Here is an 8197-nt window from a genome sequence, read left to right on the forward strand (position 1 = left end):
GGGGGGGGGGGGGGGGGTTATATACTCCAGAGATGGAGGTGAAGTTGATAAATGGGGGTATCGGTTAATGGGGGGATGAACGAGAGAATCTTGGACAAATAAAATCATTATTCCGGCATCTTCACGCTCATTGTTAAGCAAATTGAATTTTTTAAAGGGATATTTTTGGTGATTTGGGTCTGGGATTTTGGGAGATTCAAGGGAGAACTGCATGGATTGTTTATGAAATTCAAGATTAAGTGGAGCATGGAATTTTTTATTTGAATGATTGGCATTTTTTATAATGATTTAATTTTCATTAATTTTCATAATTATTGGATAAATAATTTTAATAAAATTTTTATTCTGCAGCTTTCAATTCATTGCTAAGTAAATGGAAATCCTAAAGGTGATGTTTAAATAATAATAATAATAAAAGAATTTTTTATTTTTATAATTCGAATTTTTCGTCTCGATTTTTCTTGTTAAATTCAGAAAATTTTTGACGAGTGACATTTTTTCTACTGATATTTGAGGAAATATCATGACCATTCTATTGATTTTGTCATAAATTAATGACGACATTAACGTTAGGCTTGATGAAAGATAAATTATTCATATTCAGGTGAATTTATTTTTAAATTTCTAATAAATCGATAAATCAATAAATGGATCAATATTTTTAAAATATTTCCTTTGAAATATCCAGAGTAGTTATCCAACAGTTTCTGTATGTCAGTATAAACCTGGGCAAATTGACGATGAAAAATGGTGCTCACGAGTCCCATTCTATCGTTTAGTCCTCGCAATATCGGCAAACTAATTTTTCTCAACAAATAACTCCTCAAACTTCTCAGGAAATAAGCAGAATGAATATATTTATCATCGGAAATTACCCCCGAACTTTCAATGCTGCAGTTATTACTCACGATTCACCCAAAATTCTCCAGATAATTCGCTTTAATTGAATTTCGAATGACCCATAAAACCAGAAATTTAGGGAGAGATGGAGGGAAAACTTGTTGGCGGTGGTTTGGCAATCCAAAAATGGTTTTGAAAATTTAATTACCGTTGATATTGAGAGGCGAAGTGAAACGCTGGGAGTATTACAGAGCCGCATTGGAGGGATCCCCCCCTCCCCCTCCCCCTCACCCTCCGGCCACTGGACTCTAATGTGATTGCTTTACTGGCCCTATACGGACTACCATGTATACCCGACTATACATAACTCTCGACTCAAATGGAATTAGTTTTTCGCTATTTTCATTTCAACTTAATCTTCTTCAGGTGCTTTTCGATGATTAAGTAATTCATTAGCTAGATCCGGATGAATGGTTTATTTCAGTTAAATAAACTTTATTTGGATCAAACAAATGGGTTTATTCAAATGACTTGTAACGAAACTTTTATACAAATTCAAACTTTATATTTTTTTTAGACTTTTCGCTCGACTTTTTTAAATTATTTATTTTACATTTTTTTTGTATTAGCTACTCATTGAAAAAAAAATAATGACGTAAAACAGAATATCATACTGTTAAAAAAAACAAAAAATAAGGGAAAAAACATTAAAAAATTGAGTAAAATCATTAAAATTAAAATTAAGTGATAAAATGCAGACAGTAAACTCATTCAATTCTAGAATTCATCTACCACCAGTGAATAAAAATGAAAAAAAATGAATAAAAAAATAAAAAAATTTGCAACTGATTTATTGACTCGTTAACAAACGCAATTATTATTTTTTTATATTTTTCTTTTCAGTTTATTTTATTCAGTTCTTGGAAACATCGAACAAGTCATTAGCCACTATTGAAGAAAGAAATACTGACGTAAACAGAATATTCTACGTATGAAGAGAGTAAAGAGGAAAAAAAATAGTAAAAAATCGATTAAGTAAACAATTTAAATTGAAAAAAAATTGAATTAAATAATAAAAATTCAAGGAAAACAATGCAATCGAACGAGTCATTAGCCACTATTGGAGAAAGAAATACTGACGTAAACAGAATATTCTGCGTATGAAGAGAGAAAAAAGGAAAAAAAAACATTTAAAAAATAAACTAAATAAACAATTTTAAACGAAGAAAAAGTTTGCATTCTCAAGCAAAATTGAATTAAATAATTAAAATTAAAATTAACGGATAAATTCAGAAGGAAATGTCATTCAATACTGGAATCCATATGCCTCCAGTGAATGAAAATACCAGAAACAATAGAAGTAAATAAATAAAAATTTGCGCCACTGGTTCGTTGCACTCGAGTGAGTCTCGTTGGATTTACCCGATGGCAATAGCCTTCTGCCCAGCGGGGATGCATCGATCTTTAAGCGCTCTGGTACCTCCTCTCTTGTCCCCGCATTCTATCACTTTAACTGGGTAGTTCCCCGGCGCGATATCATCGCACGGTTGACACACGACAAGACGGTGTAGCTGGGGCACTACACCTCCCCTCCCCCCTCCCCCCTTTCCCCTCCAACCGACATTTCCAAGGGATTTAGTATACCCATGAAGTAAATAGGAGCCCTGGCCGCTCTCCCGTAAAATTGTATGTGAAATTGTGCAATGTGTCTTGCGAATTGAATCGCCCGGTAACGACATTGACTTTATTGCTTGTTTCAAGACATTCCGTGACCGCGTATATGAAACCCGCTGGGCTTTCCTTTCAAACTTCGGAAGAATGGTGAAATTACGGGGGAGAAAGCTATTTCATTCATCCATTTTCAGCTTAATTTTTGAGGGAGCACCCGGGGAAGTAACGCACTCAAAGAAAATATTTGAAATTTTTCAATTTATTTCAAGATATTTTTTTTTGTTGGGAATTAATGAAGTGTATTTATTTCAATGACATTGCTTTCATTACATGAAATAGATGATCTGTTCAGTCTGAATGAAGGATTATTACATTTTGTTGAATTTGTTCTCTTCGTTGGATAAAAAATGATTTAATTTTTAACTAATGAAGTCTTGTTGTAGAGTGATGATATATTAAAAATTTGACCAATTCATTCTCATTTTTATTCACTTCAAGTGAATAAAAATGGGAATGAAAATTAGGTTTAAGTCTGAATAAAAGTTTTATCATGAACTAGAATAAACTCGTTTATTTCATCTGAAAATCGAAAATTCGGTGTGACTTAAATTGTAAATATCACGAAAATTATTGAGTTTTGGAAAAAATGTCAATAGAATTCATTTTTAGCCCACACAATTTTCTACAAAAAGTTGTTATCACGTTTTTCTCTAAATCCAATAATTTGAGAGTTACAGACAAAATAAAATACGAAAGAATTTCAAACGTGAAATTTCGAGTTTTACTGAATATTCAAGCAATTCCAAATGATTTAGCACCAAAAAACAGAGAATCCCCCAACTTACCCAACTTAATCCAATCCAATTAATTAAAAATTCAAGAATACATTCATCAAATAATTAAACCTAACACAGAATAATTAACCTAAATTAACTTTTCTTCCCCGAACCCTCAATTTTCAACTACGACACCTCAAAATTCCAGCGGAATTAGCGCAATAAAAATAAAAAAAAACTAAATTTCTATCACACGCAATTGATTAAACCCCCCTCCCCCCTCCCTCCACTCTATATTTTTTATAATACCTCCAAAATGATTTATCACCCGAGCTAATTGCAGAATGCATTCGGCGAGTAATATCGCTCCAGCTCAAGAGAAAAGTGCGGTGGTGGGGTGGGCCCCCGCTGGGCGGCGGGGGCAGGGGGGTAGGTGGGTTACCGTCGGGAAGCTATACTTTAGTTTGCAATTTAAACTTTACTTCCACTGGAATTGATTAGCTTTTAGTAATTAAGCAAGCAACGCCTTGGCTCGCTCTACCCCTCTCGTGCTCACGCTCATTCCCCGCTCCCCCTCCTGCCCCCTGTCCCTGGTCGACATTCACGCCGTCGGGGTGGTTTTAATCAACGTCCCGCGCGCGCACGCCACCCCTCTCCCCCCTCGCCGCCACCGCCTCTCCCCCGCCCCCAACTATTCACATTCTCTCACTCTATCTTTGCACCTCACCCCGTACCTCACTCGTTTCATTCGCCTCACTTGGGCTTAACCGTGTATTTTTTGACGCTGCAGGAAATCTAACCTCAACCCCCCCCGATATACCCAACACATCGAGAAGGAGAGGAGCCTTGTATTCCAACCGCCTGGATATCGCTAGCAGTGCGAAGCAATTTCGGCATGGAATGCGTTTCCCTCGATAGCTCGTATAGCTCCAAGTGAATGTGGATGTGTTTGTGTACAAAAGGGAAAGGGGAAGGAGGGGTGTGTGTGTGTGTGTGTGTGTGTGTGTGTGTGCTTGCCCAGCCGGGACAGGCCCAACCAATTTCAACTTCCATTATACACCCTTTACCCCCCTCCCCCCCTCCCACGGAACCGTTCTACGATTGTGACTCCCGGCTCTTCCAAAGTAGGGGGAGGGGATAAATCGTAATTCAATTTATTTGGAAATATTTGGAATTTTTGGGGGTGCATTCACGTTTGAAGATCGGTAAATTGTTCGGTTCGGTTGGGTTATGGTTTAGTGATGGGATTATGAATTTTTGGGATGAGAATAAATTATTTCATTCAGAAAATTGAATGACGGGGGTGGAGAATGATTTTTTTGGCGTGAGTATTGCAAATGAAGTAGTCTCATCTCAAGTGTGGAAATAGGGTGAGGGGAAACTGTAATTGAATTTATTTGGGAACATTTGGAATTTTTAAGGGTTTTTATTCACTTTTATAAATCAATAAATCATTCGATTCGATTGAATTATAATTTGATTGATTAAATTATGGATTTTTATGCTTGGAAATGGATTATTCAATTTTTTAAATAGACTTGAAAACAAGGAAAATAAATTTTTGGGGGGAATACTCGAATGATTTGGCTGGAGATGTAATTTTATCTGATGTAGATTCCAAATGAATCTCTATTCTTCGTAAAATGAATAAAACACCCCCAACCCCCGTATGGAAACAGACTGGGGAGAAATTGACAGTTCATTTTCGTTTATTTAAAAATATGTGGAATTTTCGGGTGCTAATATTCACTTTTATGCATCAATGAATCATTCAATTCCATTGGATTATAAGTTAATTGATTAAATTATAGTTTTTTATGCATGGAAATGTAATTTTTAGTAATGTAAACATTCCAAATAAATCTCTGTTCTTCATGAAATGAATAAAACACCCACATCCCTCGTATGGAAACTGAATGGAGAGAAATCGAAATTCAATTTAGTTGGAAATATGTGGAATTTTCGCGTGTTAATATTCATTTTTAAACATTAACAAATCATTCAATTCAAATGTATTCTAATAAAATTAACAAAATTATGAGTTTACGCATAAAAACAAACTATTCAATTGTAAAAACGAAATAAAAAACCATGAAAACAAATTATTGGATGAAATACACGAACAATTTGCATGTGTAATTGATTTCAACTGATGCAATCATTTAAAATTCACGAAATACCCCCTTCCAAGTACGAAAAAAGATTGCAAGACCCCTAAATTCAATTCATTTTGAAATATCTACAATTTTTTTGACTTTTGATTTTGCCATTCATCTCCATACCTCAATAAATCGTTCAAATCAATCAAACTACAATCCAATCAACCAAATTATATATTTTTTCGCCCAACAACAAATTACTTCAACCGCAAAAATAATTTTTACCGCGAACACAGGAGTAATTTCCCCTGCGAAGTGGTTTGATACCCACTCCACCCAAAATACCTCCACGAAGAAAAAAATCATTCCAGTCCACGTGGCACCCCAGCGAATTTAAAAACGCAATTTACGGACAATGGAGAGTAAAAAAGGAGCCCCGAGTTTTCAACTCCGCAAACCCCAGCAGAATTTATCCACTCTCCTCCCCCACCCCCACTAAAACGTGTATATCCCGCCAACCCCCACCGTAAGTATAGAAAAAGTATCCCGTAGACCGGTATGCCACGGTAGCATCATAAAATGTTGCTTTTTAATTTGCCAGAGGCGCGCGGAGTGGGCGCCCAGGGGGTGGCAGCAAGTTAATATACGGCTTTAATTTTGGGGATTTCATTTAGGTGCTTGTTCGAAGATTCTCGTCGACGAGTATTTCCACCTTATTCAGGTCTTGAGGGAGTCAAGGGGGTGAACCACATCCGGCCGCGAAGATTGACTTCCGCCTCTCTCAATCTCTCCATTCCCCGGCAGACAGGAAAGCGAAAAGAAACCAATCGCAGTGGCAAACTGAGTTTAATCCACCCCGTGAGCGACGGCGATAAAATTAACCGGAAATTTCCTGGGCCATTTTTCCCCCCCGAAGATACGAAAATATACTCACCAGATCTACTCATCCACGATTCTGGCGTATTCCCGGGTGTAAACACAGCACTTGATCACTACAGACACGTTCACAAGTTGATTAAATGATTCGGAACGATGAAAAAATATTAATTTCACAGGATTATTCACAGGGAATTCACACGCGCCTCGGCAATCGAGAATTCAGCGATTGATAATCATTTGAGTGTCGACGTTGAGGTTGTACCTCTCGCGCCGACGGTCGAACTCGTTGTGTAAGGGGAAACGGAACGCGCAATGTTCAGGCACAGACCGGCTGTCGGCGCGGGGCGCATGCGTTGGGTAGAAACGCGTGTCAGCTTGATAAAACTAAAACAGAGTACCTTATACACTTTTGTGGAGTTATTAGAGGTGGAGAGGAGGAGGATTTGGGGAGGGAAAAAAGTGAACGTGGGGGACTGAAGGAAAACGTCGTATTTGTCCCGTGGCATGGGACTAATGAACTTAGCAATTAACGAGAGAGGGGGACAATTTTCTTTGTCCTTTATAACTTTTTGGCGGATTGAGGAGCGAATCGTTAAAGAGATTCGTTAGTGGGTTTCGGAGGGTCCGGTGTCATTAAATTCAACACGGCAGGCTTCACGGTGAAGGCTTTTGAGATTTATATTTTTGGGTGAATTCACGGATTTACGATTTTGGTTGGCGATTAGGGGAGGGGATTTTGTTGATTGTAATGAGGCATTTATTCATTAATTTTGGTTGGAGAGGTTGTGTGAAGGTCGTGTAAAGGTTGTATGGGATCATGGGAAGGTTTAATGGAGGTCAAATAAGGTTGTGTGAAGGTCGTCTCGTGGCTTTTGAGATTTATATTTTTGTTTGGATTCAGCTATTTGTAATTTTGTTTGGTAATTAGTTGAGGGAATTAGTTGATGTTCATTGTATTGAGGTATTTATTCATTAATTTTGTTTGAAGAGGTTGTATGAAGATCGTATGGAGATTATATGAGGATCATGAGAAGGTTATATAGAGGTCATATGAAGATTTACGGACAAAAAAAACAACAGGTGTAAGTAAACTCTTGTTCAATGTATTTCACCATTTCTTTTGCAGTTTTAGAATTGTTTTTCATTAAAAAATACTTGATCACACAAAAAATGATGGAAGCCCTCAATAAGGGGTAGTACTGACTAAGCAAAGGTTATTTTACATTTATTTCCATTCTTTGTGTGAATATGAAAGTCATAAGAAAGTTGAGTTATGAATCGTCAATATTGAAAAACAACAACAAATCCAACCATCAATCTTTGTTCTTCATTTAACAAGACAATCATCCAATCTTTATTACATGTATACATCAACACATTACAATTCACCATTTACATCTATCAATATTATAAAAATCTACGACCTCTAGTGACCTCTAAGACTCCAAAATTAAGGGCCAAAAAATAAGGGTCACAAGGGCCCAATAAGGATCATGAGGGTTATAATGAGGGTCGGAAAAAGTCAATGAGGGACACAAGGGCCAAATCAGAGTCATGAGGGTCAGAATAAGTGTCAATAAGGGTCAGAAGGTCCAAATAAGGGTCACAAGGGTTATAATGAGGGTCCGGATAAGGGTCATGGGGATCGTATGAGGGTCATACGTAACTCATACGGGGATTGGCGAGCGGAGCGAGCAGCGGCATAGCCCCCTAATAAAAAAATAAAATAAATTGACCCAAACTAAACTGAGGGGGCAAAGCCCCCTAGAATCCAATATAATTACCTACATAATTAATACCAACATATTCACCCCCAATTATCCTCACATCAATCAAAAATTCACAACACTAAAATATTCAGCATCAGCTTCAATTAATGAAATCACATTTTTGATTATTAATCTCAAGTAAAGCAATTATACCCCCCCCCCC

General features: G+C 37.0%; 1 protein-coding gene across 1 annotated transcript in view; it reads right to left on the bottom strand.

The window, feature by feature from the left end:
* Nucleotides 1-6539, bottom strand: part of LOC107047213 (LIM domain only protein 3) — an 89909-nt gene extending 83370 nt beyond the window's left edge. Inside the window, exon 1 of the mRNA XM_015269965.1 lies at nt 6321-6539. The gene's annotated coding sequence lies outside the window, so the exon portion shown is untranslated. The remainder of the gene's footprint in view (nt 1-6320) is intronic.
* Between the last annotated feature and the right edge of the window lie 1658 nt (nt 6540-8197).

The sequence above is a fragment of the Diachasma alloeum genome, unplaced genomic scaffold, assembly GCF_001412515.2.
Source record: "Diachasma alloeum isolate Michigan unplaced genomic scaffold, Dall2.0 Dall_scaffold_00183, whole genome shotgun sequence".
Classification (NCBI taxonomy): domain Eukaryota; kingdom Metazoa; phylum Arthropoda; class Insecta; order Hymenoptera; family Braconidae; genus Diachasma; species Diachasma alloeum.